The sequence below is a fragment of the Nycticebus coucang genome, chromosome 18, assembly GCF_027406575.1.
Source record: "Nycticebus coucang isolate mNycCou1 chromosome 18, mNycCou1.pri, whole genome shotgun sequence".
NCBI classification, from domain to species: Eukaryota; Metazoa; Chordata; class Mammalia; order Primates; family Lorisidae; genus Nycticebus; species Nycticebus coucang.
This window is the reverse complement of record NC_069797.1, coordinates 37976422-37989113: the sequence shown is the minus strand read 5'-3', so window position 1 is coordinate 37989113 and position 12692 is coordinate 37976422.

The window sequence follows — 12692 nt, the reverse complement described above, 5'->3', positions numbered from 1 at the left end:
TATTTATATATTTGAATGCTTCAAGGACCCTCATAGTTCTCGACATGCCTGCTCTGTTTTCTCTCTCTTCTTTTCTGCCCATTTAACTACCTGGGATAACTCAAAAACTTTATCCTCTAGCTCTGAGGTTATTTCTTCTCCATGGTGTAACCTATTTTTGATATTTTTCACTGCATCTTTACATCCCCCTGATTGTCTCCTTCATTTCCTTAAGCTCTGCAATATCCTTTCTATATTCTACATATCTCCCATATGACTTTTGGTTCTGTCTTTACATTTTGTCATCCATTCCTTTTATTATCTTTATCACCCATATTTTAAATGCCCTTTCTGTCAAGTCCATTAATTCTTTTTTTTTTTTTTATTGTTGGGGATTCATTGAGGGTACAATAAGCCAGGTTACACTGATAAGTCCATTAATTCTTTATAGGTGGAGTCTTCTGCAGCAGCTGCCTCATGGTCCCTTGGTGAAGTTGCTCTATTTTGTTTTTCCTGTTGCCTGTATTTTTCTGTTGGTTCCTCTTCGTGTGTTCTTTCTCCTTTTTCCTTCTCACTTCCTCCTTTGCTTCAAATTACCTTGTCTTAGAAGTGGCCTCAAGTGTCTTTTAAAGGAGCCTCAGCCTGAGCAAAGCCAAACTCTTCCTTGTTGCCAAAAAAAACAGGAGTCCTTCCTGTTCATGACAATATGCTGCAAAATGTTGCCAGAACAGCAGGTGATGCTGTGTTTGGGGGGGTTGTTTGTTTGTTTGTTTTTTAGGAGACAAAGAACTCAGCCAGCAACCTCTATGATCCTTATTTCTAACTTAGTTGCCTTTGGTAATCACCTGATTGTTTCCTCCACATTCAGTCCCTGCCAGGTTGGAACCTTAAAGCTCACAAGAATGCTTCAGTGGCAGGTCTCACAGTGCCCCCTGACTCTAGTACCCATAGGGTGCATCCCAAGAGTTCTGATCCCAGCAGGTGGAATTAAGATGGTTATGCGTTAGGCCCCTGCTAAGACCTTCTCATGACCTTCCCACAATGGCAGCCCCCTGGTGGCTGAGACCTTCTCATTATGGCTGCTTTGCTGGCCACCAAAACTATGACAAATCCACTCCAACAGGCATTCAAATCTAGTTGCTGTATACTATTTGAGTCTGTCCACTCTTCCAGCTTTCCATTTAATGGGCAGCTTCCCCCAGCAACTTAAAACTCCAGAAAGGCTTCCTCCCCTCCTGGACCTCTGTGGGTGGCCAAGCAGGTGGCAATCACTTGCCTAGTTCATCACATTTCCACTGCTCTAGGGAACAAACACCGTATCCAGCTCACTACCTCCTTGCTGTGCTCCTTGAGCTACGACTCTGGATGAGATACCATGCCAGGTATGGCTGGGTTTTCTCTTTTTCCCCAGTCCTTCTAGGGGAGATCAGCTGAACGATTGCTCTGGTTTGCTATCTTTCTCTGCCCCCAAATCTCCAACTCTTATCTTTCATCTTTTTAATAACAGCCAATCTAATAAGTGTGAAGTGCTATCTCGCTGTGCTTTCAATCTGCATTTTTCTGATGAGTGATATTGAGAATTTTTTCATGTATATGTTGGCAATTTGTATATCTTCTTTGGCAAAATGTCTATTCAGATTCTTTGCTCAAACTTCATATTGAGGGGTTTAAGTTCCTTGTATATTTTGGACATCAGCTGTGTTCTGATGTGTGATTTGCAAATGTGTTCTCCCAATCCAGGGGCATCTCTTCACTCTACTAATTGTTTTCTTTGCTGTGCAGTACCTTATTTTGTTTGGTGGAATCCTGTTTTTCTATTCTAGATTTTGTTGCCTGTGCTCTTGGCTTCCCATTGAGGAAATCACTGCCCAGACCAAGCTCATGCTTTTTGAAAGGGAAAAGTATATTCTGAGGAGATGGCAGATGTTTTATTTAACCATGAATTAACAGCATTCAAGGATTCTTCTCCATATTTTTCCTCTCAGGAAATGTGAGTTTTAAGGCCCATGATTCTTTAGGCATGAATATAATCTAGAAGAAGCTACAACAAGTCGTGTGCATGGGCTTCAAGGAAGCAATGACCCAGAAAGCTGAACTCCTAAGAACTCAACAGAACTGAAGATGTTCAGGAACACTGACTCCTTCTGAGGTTAAATCAAGGAGAAAATATTGTTTTCTCATGATGCTGATGCAGCCTGACCACTGTGAAAAATGTGAGATTCTTGACAAAGAGGATGTTAAACGGAGATAAACAGCAGGAGTTCACAATAATCCAAAGGAAAAAATGTTCTTTGACATTGACTAAGCCAGCCAAGGAGAGGACAGAGGGAAATAACTAGAAAATCCAATTCAGTATTGCAAAAATGATAACTTGCAACTGACAATATTTGCTCTGATTCTGTTTTTCCACTCTGTCCCTGCCTCTGCGTCTCTTCTACCCTCGAAGACCTGACACACTGCTCCTCTCTGTGAAGCCTCAAGTGATTCTTTCACTTTATTTCATTAGGAAAACTACATTTATTTCTTACATTTTTCACAGCAAGCAAAACATTTGCCAAAAAAAAAAAAAAAACAAAAAACATTTGTTAAGCAGGAAATCAAGAAAACTTCATGAAAAGTTAACTTTAAAAAGATTCAACAGGCCGGGTGCAGTGACTCGTGCCTCTAATACTGGCACCCTGGGAGACCAAGGAGGGCAGACTGCTTGAGATCAGGAGTTTAAGACCAACCTGAGAAAGAGCAAGACCCTGTCTTCACTGAAAATAGAAAAACTAGCCAGATGTTGTGGCAAGTGCCTGTAGTCCCAGCTACTCAGGAGGATGAGGCAAGATGATCCCTTGAGTCCAAGAATTTGAGGTTGCTGTGAGCTAAGATGATGCCATTGCACTCTACCCAGGGAGACAGAGTGAGACTCTGTCTCAAAAACTAAAACAAACAAACAAAAGACTTAATAAAGGTGACGATTTCCATACTGACAATAGGGAGTGCTGGGTGGACACCCTCTGGATTTGCCTGACTACTTTCTGATTAGCCACTTAGATTACAGGGGCCTTTCCTACTGTTACTAGAATTTCTTTCTTCAATAGGTCCTTAGTCTTAGGGATTAGAAGAAAGAACCCACAGATCAGTGGTAAGTTAGGATTTATTATACAGAAAAGAATACAAAAAAAGCACCAGAGCTCCTGGCAGAGGGAAAGACCCCAGTCTGAAAATCTCAGACTTGGTCCTTTGTCTACATGACATGGGTCCTTTGTAGTTACATTTGGCCAGGACTTGGTAACAAATGAATGGATACAGTCTCTTCTGTTTGGACAAGGTGAATGAGCTCAGTAATGAATGAATACAGTCCCTTCATGAAATTGCCCAGGCCTAGGAAATGGGGAAACCCTGTTTATCCCTGAATGGGGGAACCCTGTATCATGGTCATTCTCAGCTTCACACCCACCGGTACTGTACTTTGAAATAAGGAGAAAGTAGAGGTGGCTTAGGCAGCAGCACAGGCTGTGCCATGGTCTCCCTCAACTTCCTAGGGACCTTCAGGCTTGCCCCTCTCTGCTGCACTTGGCTCTCTAGGCCTCGCCTCCCCTCCTCCCGCTGTACCAACACCCCCCAGGTGGCCATACAGAAGACATAGCCGGTCCTGCTGGATGGCTGATGGGGCCTTAGTTGGGGTACCACCTGTCTTGTAACACTCCTACCACAGTATTCAAAAAAGAGCTCACCAGAGTCATTTGCAATGAGATTCAAAAGCCAACCACCTACTAGTGATAGTGCAGGAGGTCAGAGAAAGTTCCCTACCTTATTTCCCTCCTGACTCTCCAAGTAGGCTTCCTGGGCACAGGGTGTTGGTAGCACTTTACCACAAGACCAGTTGAATTTGGAGCATGTGGTGACCATATGGGAGAGCTATACTGATTCTTTCTTTTAAAGATCACTCTCCTGAGGAGGTTGCGGTTTTAATTTATTTTTTTTATTTGTTGAGACTGAGTCTCACTATGTTGCCGTCAATACAGTACTATGGTGTCAAAGCTCACAGCAACCTCAAACTCTTGGGCTTAAGTGATTCTCTTGCCTCAGCCTCCCTCCAAGTAGCTGGGACCACAGGTGCCTGCCACAACGCCTGGCTATTTTTTGTTGTAGTTGTCATTGTTGTTTAGCTGGCCGGCCAGTTTCAAACCCACCAGCCTCAGTGTATGTGGCTGGCACCATAACCACTATGCTACGGGCCGAGGTTGCAGTTTTAATAAGCACAGTAGATGAAGCTCCTGACAGAGAGGAGGCAGGAAAGAATGTAGCCCAGAGCAGCAAGGTGTTTGGTGTCTTTTCAACCCTGGAAAGGAAGGTCATGTTTGGGATCTCCCCGAGAATAGCAAAGAAACTGCTCCATGTGATCTTCCCCTCTCTCCAGCCTCCAGGGTGAAAATACAGCTGTATATTCTGAAGGTGATGTCTCATCAGAAGGCCTCCTGTCTAAGAAGGAAGAGGCAGCTCCTCCCTCCATCTGTGTGTGAAACTAGCAGATGGAGGTGGTGGGAGTCCCTGGAATATGTGAACAAAGACCAGTGCAAAAAATGGCAGAGCATGAAAAGGGATAATAAGCTGTAGGACAAGGCAGTGCAATAGAAAGGTTCTCAGTGTCTGCGTGTGTGGGTCTGAGCTGCCTGTCTGGTGAGGGGCTTGGATGTGAGACTGGGAAGTCAGGGAGGCCTCAGTGAGCAAAGACCTGCCTCATGACACCCGGGGATGGGAGCTTCTTGGTCTTGACATCCCACACGCACAGCAGTCAGGAAGAAATGCCTGAGTGTGTCGGGCAGGCTGGCTGTGAAGGACAGAGAGGGGCAATGTGCAGGTCTTGGAGGGGAGGAGAGAGGCAGAGGCAGGGACAGCGTGGAAAAACAGAACCAGAGCAAACGTTGTCAGTTGCTGAATTGGATTTTCTAGGTCCTTCCCTCTTTGTCCTCTCTTTGGCTGGATTAGTCAGTATGTTGTCAAGGCATATTTTTTCCTTTGGATTATTGTGAAATCCTGCTGTTTGTCATGACTTATTATTATCCCCTCAGGAGAATATTGCATCACCCCTCTCATTGTCTCAGCACTCCTGGGAGAACTTTTCCTTGACTTAACTCAGAGAAAGCCAAGAGGCCAAGTCCAAGCCCTCCAAGTGTTTCTGGTTTCACAGTGTCCTCAGAAGTCCAGCTAGGCTTTAGTGGGCCACCCCTGCTTAGAGACAAAATCTGGGATTTTTCACGGCTTCCTCTCAATTATCATGAAGACTGAAAAATCACAAGACAAAAAGACCTACATTTCCTTAGAGAAAGAAGTAAGAAAATGATTCTTTAAAGGAGTTAATTTTTCAATTTTGGCTGAGTATAGTGGTTCATGTCTGTAATCCCAGCACTCTGGGAGGCCAAGGCAAGTGTTTTTCTTGAGCTCACAAGTTCAAGGCCAGCCTGAACAGGAGTGAGACCCTGTCTCTAAAAAAATAGCCGGGTTTTGTCCCAGGCGCCTGTAGTCCCAGCTACTGAGGAGGCTGAGGCAAGAGGTTTGCTTGAGCCCAAGAGTTTGATGTTGCTCTTCATTTTCTTCCTTTCAAAAAAAAAAAAAAGATTTGCCCATTGTGAATTCTATTCTAGAATTGTTTAGAGTCATTTACCCTTAGAACTGCACATGATGACATCTTAGTATAAAAATTCAAATAAAGTTTAGAACTCCTGCCAGTCCAGACCACAAAATATCTCTCCCCAAATAGTTTATAAAATGGACAAAAACAATAAAGAGACAGCCAAAAATCAGCTGGCAATAATGAGCTGTAGAGAAACAAGCAAAGGGTGTGTCCCCTTGCAGAGAATATCTAAAAATAGTGGCCAAGAAAAGAAACAGAAAGTTCTGGCCTTATTATATGACTCTTGTCTCTATCCCTGCCTCAGAAGAAGTACTAGAACAAAAATAAGAGTGAATCAACAAAAGTCTGCTGAATTTTTATGAAAATATGAATTTAAAGACAAGCAGCTAAAAAGGTGAGTAGGCGGCTCTGGGAAATAATCAGGGAAACAAGGATGAATAAGAGCTCCCCAGTTTCCCCTGAAGAGCTGCATTTACCAGCTACTGAGGGGAAAGGATGTCTGGGTGAGGCCTGGCATTCTTATTTTTGATGAAGCTCTGTCATCAGAGCTTCATGCAGAAGCTATTGGTTTGCAAACCTTACTTTAATCTAGAATCATTTTTTCCCCTACCACAAAGAGATGAATCTGGCATGTACTGACTCAGAATCTGCATTAAAACAAGATGCCCCCAGGTGACTCACATGTACCTTTGAGAAGAGCTGGCTAGTGGCTACCTTCCCTGGGTCCATGCTATTAACCTGGTATATACCTCAGGGATCCTGGCAAGAAACCTGTTACATTAAACTAAATGTGGCCTGAGGATGCCTTGAGTCCCTATGTAACAAACCGCCACCTAAAAATGCTGCAGCTGAATTTGAATTCTTTCTTCACTTTCACGTTTAATTTTTCTCCCCTTCACCCAGGGGCAATAACTATCATGATTTTGGTGGGTATCCTTTCAGGCTATTGGTTAATAGTTTACACACACGCACACACACTGGCATCAGAGTTCACCAACTGTCATCAGGAGTGGCACAGGATAAAGTGAAGGAAGAGGGCCTACCAAATGTAGGAATCTAGTTTCTTTCTTTCTTTCTTTCTTTTTTTTTTTAGACAGATTCTCACTATGTCACCCTGGATAGAGTGCTGTGTTGTCACAGCTCACAGCAACCTCAAACTCTTGGGCTTAAGCGATTCTCTTGCCTCTGCCTCCCAAGTGGGACTACAGGCACCCACCACAATACCAAGCTATTTTTTGGTTCTAGTTCTTATTGTTGTTTGGCAGGCCCGAGCTGGATTCATACCTGCCAGCTCCAGTGTACGCCACTGGTGCCCTAGCTGCTGAGCTACAGGTACTGAGCCAGGAATCTAGTTTCTAAAGGTCATTTATGTTTCTATGGCAACTATGAGATCTGACAATGAAGTTCTCAATCTTGCCACCATGTGCTTATGTTGGCAGCACTGTACAAACAACTCTGAACTCTATAAGAGTTCATAACCTTGGTACATCAGTGTCTCACAGCTGGGTTTGTGTGGATGTATATTGTCTTGCTGAATGGCATTCATCATTATTGTTGTGTGCTTTTGTGTGCAATCACAAGAATATTTGAGCTTGAATTAGAGCAATGAACAAATATTAAATTTCATGTTAAATTTGGCAAGAATGGAAGTTAGGTTATGACTGGTTTATAGCTTTCATGTGAAAAGTTTCTTAGTAGGACTGAGTACATTGGATACTTTTTCTTCCATTCTTGAGATACTTTACAAAGAAGAATATGTTCCAGCTCCATCCATGTAAACATGAAAGAGGTAATTCTCCATCTTTCTTTAAGGCTGCATAATATTCCATGGTGTACATATACCACAATTTATTAATCCATTCGTGGATCGATGGGCACTTGGGCTTTTTCCATGATTTAGCAATTATGAATAGGGCTGCAATAAACATTCTGGTACAAATATCTTTGTTATGATGTGAATTTTGGTCTTCTGGGTATATGCCCAGTAGAGGAATTACAGGATTGAATGGCAGATCTATTTTTAGATCTCTAAGTGTTCTCCATATATCTTTCCAAAAGGAATGTATTAATTTGCATTCCCACCAGCAGTGCAAAAGTGTTCCCTTTTCTCCACATCCACGCCAACATCTCTGGTCTTGGGATTTTGTGATGCTTGTTTTTATTTTTCAATGAACTTTAAAATCATTCCAATGCTTTGGGGGAAAATATGTTAGTGTAATCCCACTAAATGTAAAGATTAGCTTAGTGAAAATAGATATATTTATGATTTTGAATCTTTTTATCTAAAAACAGGGTCTGCTGGCTGGGAGAAGTGGTTCACACTGGGAGGTCGAGGCAGGTGATTTGCCTGAGCTCAGGAGTCCAAGAACAGCCTGACCAAGAGCAAGACCCCATCTATACAAAAATAGAAAAACTAACCTGGTGTTGTGGTGGGCACCCATAGTCCCAGCTACTGGGAAGACTGAGGCAAGAGGATTGCTTGAGCCCAAGGGTTTGAGTTTGTAGTGAGTTATGACACCATAGCACTCTACCCAGGGTGAGAGACTCTGTCTCAAAACAAAACAAAACAGAAAAAAATAAAAACATAGTCTGCTTTTGATCCATTCAAGTTCTCTTTTGCACTCTTAGGTCTCATTGTATGCTTTTATCCAGGCAGAGCTTGTATTTTCTTGTTAAAGTTATTCTTTTTTTTTTTTAGGATATATTTCTTTTTTTTATTAAGTCAAATACACATAGATCACAAATACATTCATGCTATGTGGGGTACAATGTGCTGATTATTTTTTATTATTAAATCATAGCTGTGTACATTAATGCGATCATGGGGCACCATACACTGGTTTTATATACAGTTTGACACATTTTCATCACACTGGTTGACAAAGCCTTCCTGTCATTTTCTTAGTTATTGTGTTAAGGCAATTATATTCTACATTTACTAAGTTTTACATGTATTCTTGTAAGATGCACCGCAAGTGTAATCCCACCAATCACCCTCCCTCTGCCCATCCTCCTCCCTCCCTCCCCTCCCTCTCCCCCTTCCCCACATCCTTAGGTTATAACTATTCTTAACTATTTTATGTTTTTGCTGAAATTACAATATGACTTTTTTCTTTCAGTATGCCATCTAACTAGATGTAGCTTGCAATATTAAGGTTAATGACTTGTTTGACAATTAGAAAATAATACCTATAGACCTAACCGTATGTTTTACTGATTTATTTCTTCACCCTTCCTTCTTGAAACTACTACTTTTATTGCCAGCTTATTTTTCTTTTCCTGGTGCATATTATTCAGTGACTCTTTCAGGGATGGGCTACAAGTTTTTTATTGAAAACAAACAAACAACAACAACAACAAAAAAACCAGTTGTTGCAAGTCAGAGAATCTGCTTATTTTCACCTCAACCCCATGTGATAGCTGGACTGGGGAGAAAAGTCCAAGTTCATCACTGTTTTTTCACGAAGTTTGAACATGCTGCCTGTGTTCTTCTAACATCTAGTCTTGCTGATAAAATGATAATTGTCAAATTCGCTCTTCTTTTTGTAGGGCATCTAACCCTTTTCTCTTTAGGATTAAATGATCTGAATCTTGGCTATAATGTGTTACATGTTTGACATATATTCTTCCCACTGGAAGAATTCTGGAAACTCTTTTAATACAAAGAGGTATAGTGATCACATTTTTGTCATCCCCCAAGGGACATTTGGCAATGTGACATTTTTGGTTATCACAACTGACAACCAGCCCTGGGTAAAGGGTGGAGGAGGTTGGTGTATTTGCTTCTGGATCTAGGAGGAGAGGCCACAGACACTGCTAAACAGGAAGCCCCTTACAGCAAAGGATTATCCAGCCCAAGATGCCAACAGTGCCAACGGTGAGAAATCCTTAGGTTATTGGTATTTTAGTTCTAGCTTTGGTTTGGCCAAGTAGAGGCAAATGGATTCGGCCTCAGCCTCAGGGCAACACTTTCTGTCTAGGGAATTCAGTCTTGGCTTTGTGACAATAGTGGCCCTGGCATGTGGTGTTGCCAGGCTTAGTATATTACTGTGATTCATCCCATTCTTTTCTACTTGAACTAATGCCACATAGGTTTTAGTCAATGGAGAGGGGCTTTTCTTGCTTTTGAGCATGGCTATGTATATACAGTAGTAATGTTTCAAAATATCCTTTCCATTACATCTTATGAGTTTTGTTTTAGGAGAGGATTTCTGTGTGTGATCTTTAAGGTCTTTATAGAAAGGTCCAAAGTCAATGAAATTAATTTTAGCAATATTGAAAGATAAAAGCTTTTTTTTGCAGTTTTTGGCTGGGGCTGGGTTTGAACCTGCCACCTCCAGCATATGGGGCCAGCGCCCTACTCCTTTGAGCCACAGGCGCCACCGAAAGATAAAAGCTTAATAATATTCCTGAAAGCTTTTCAAAAAATATATTGGAGCAAATAGGAACTGCTGCATAGAACTAATAATATTCAATGGAATGATATGATACATACTATTTAAAAATTATTTTTACATTAATTTTGCTTGAACTTTTAACTAAAGAAAAAGCAATGAATAAAGCTGAAGGAAGAGCTGAACTACTGAACGTATTTCTTTTATCCAAGAACTCTGAGTTATTGAAAGATTAAACCAATGTTAAAATAACTAAATTGCATAAAGCAAGAATTTGGAATTTGGAAAGTTATTTTGAAGTATGTATTGGCATAGATGGACTTCTTACCATGAAAGAGGACATTGTCACTCAAACGTCCTCACTCCCTAACTTTTCTTAATTACTTGAATGGCCATATGTCGTTTTGAGCTACCCAACATCCTTTCACTATTCTTTTTAAATAATTACTAAATTTCCTACTTTAGTAATTATATGATATTCTTTTGGGAAATTAACCTTTTCCACTTTACATTGAGTTTTGTGGAGATTTTCAATCCAAGGGACCTGCCCTGTGCTAGCTGAGAGTCAAGTGCAGTGTCCAAATTAAGCAAACACAACCCCTTTGTTGTAATTTGACCTTCATAAGCCAAGTAAAGAAAATGATAATGGCAAATTCACACCCAGAACCTAGATCTTTGTACCTTCCCTAGCATCCATCCTCTGTAAGGCCCGTTTGGTCAACTTGTCCTTTGATGCTCTGAGTAGTCCTCCCTCATAATGCCAATAAATTCTTTTTTTGTACATTTGTTTAAATGATCCAAAGCTTGCTTTTATGGATTCAAATCCAAAAAAAAATCTATCTGACATAAGAATATTTTTACTTTGCAATGGTTTATAACATCCTTTTCTGTCATCAGAATTCCTATGTATCTTAATTATGTGTATGTGTATGGATTTAGAGTTTAACATTAATCCAGTTACCATTATCCTTTATTCTCACATTATTGTTTACTTAGCTAGATATCCTTACTCATTTTTCTTTGAGAAAGATTCACAGGTTCTGTATTTCTAGAATTCTTTCATGTTTAAAAATACCCAAGAGTTTCCTTTTTCCTAGAAAAATGTTTTGACTAGGTTTAATATTTTTAGGTCAAATTTCCTTTCCCTAAGAACTATATACATGTTGCCTCATTGTCTTTTTAGATGCTTCTGCTCATAATAGAGTAACAAGGACTATATTTACCCTCCCTTCTGAAACAATGACAAAATCAAATGAAACATTATGCCCAGATGGGGCGTGGGATGTGGGAAACTAGTGAGGTCTTCTCTATGACTGCCTCAGTTTACTGCCTCTGGGCAGTTTCCAGGCTGCAGTTCAGAGAGAAAACTCAAGTACAGTGAGGCAGCCTTCCAACTCTTTTTAAATTGAGTTTATGGACTTATCAGATTCTTCTACATCGTGAGACATCTGTGGGGAGTTTTCTTTTGTCCCTTGAGTTTTATTTTCTTTTAGGATGAGTTGTTTATCTGAATCTTACCATGTTTCCCTTCTACATTTTTCCCCCATGGTCTTTTTGCCTAGTGTTCATACTTCTCTTTCTAGTTCTTAATAAGGGCAGCTTGGCAGAGTCATTCTATTTACCTTAAGGTGGTATGAAAGGGTTCTCTTTGATAACTTTCTACTGTCAAGTAGACTTATTTGACTTCTTTTCCAATGCACAGTTGGAGGCCTAGGCAGTGTCCTCCATCTACTTTCTTGAAGCCTGATCTGATTGGGTATTGTATGGAGCAGTCACTGTTAACCTGGCTTGTACCTTTGACTATTGCCTATGACGTTCTATTAAATCCAATGAAATCAATGATGGAGGCAAAGCACATAGGAATAAGATAGAGTCCCCTTCATTTAATTCATGGGAAATCCTGGAAAATACTTCCTATCTCTGCACAGTCCTTCGGGACTATCAGGGTTTCTCTGCTTGAGGATCTTGCTGTTTTCCTGAGCTTCCCATTCAGTGTCTCAGCTGCCCCCCTTTAAATCAGTTGTATTAACCAGAATTCTGCTTTGCTTTACTTAAATGTACCCTCTTTACTCATTACTACTTTGTGTAGTTGAGATAGTAACTGTGCCTTTATGTAAGTCTTTTCTACACTGTTTTAAAATTTTTATGCACATTTTTTGGATGTTCATGGTAAAGTTGAGTTCGAGTCTTCGATTCTCTGTTGTTGGTGAACTTTTGGTTAGATTTTTACTAATTTTGCTCATTCTTTTATGTATTGTTAAGGGAGAATTTATGATCTGGGATTATTCAAATATTTATTCAGAATTACCAATTTTAATATTGTTTTATTTTAAATGTTTCTGTCTAAATAATTTTAGAGTGATTTGCAGTATATCCCAAGTTAGCTGTAACTCATTTCACAAGACTAATTTAATGCTTTCCTGTGAACATGTCTTAAAATTTTCTAAGTAGATTTCTTAATATTGTTAGCTACCAGAAATAAACCTATTCTAAGATGAACACAGTGGTTCACACCTGTTATCCCAGCACTTTGAGAGGCCATGAGAGTAGGATCGCTTGAGCCCAGAAATTCAAGATCAGCCTGGGCAACAAAGCAAAACCCTGTCTCTACAAAAAATTAAAATATAAACTGGGCATCATGTCACATGCCTGTAGTCCCAGCTACTTATAAAGCTGAGGCAAGAAGATTGCTTGAG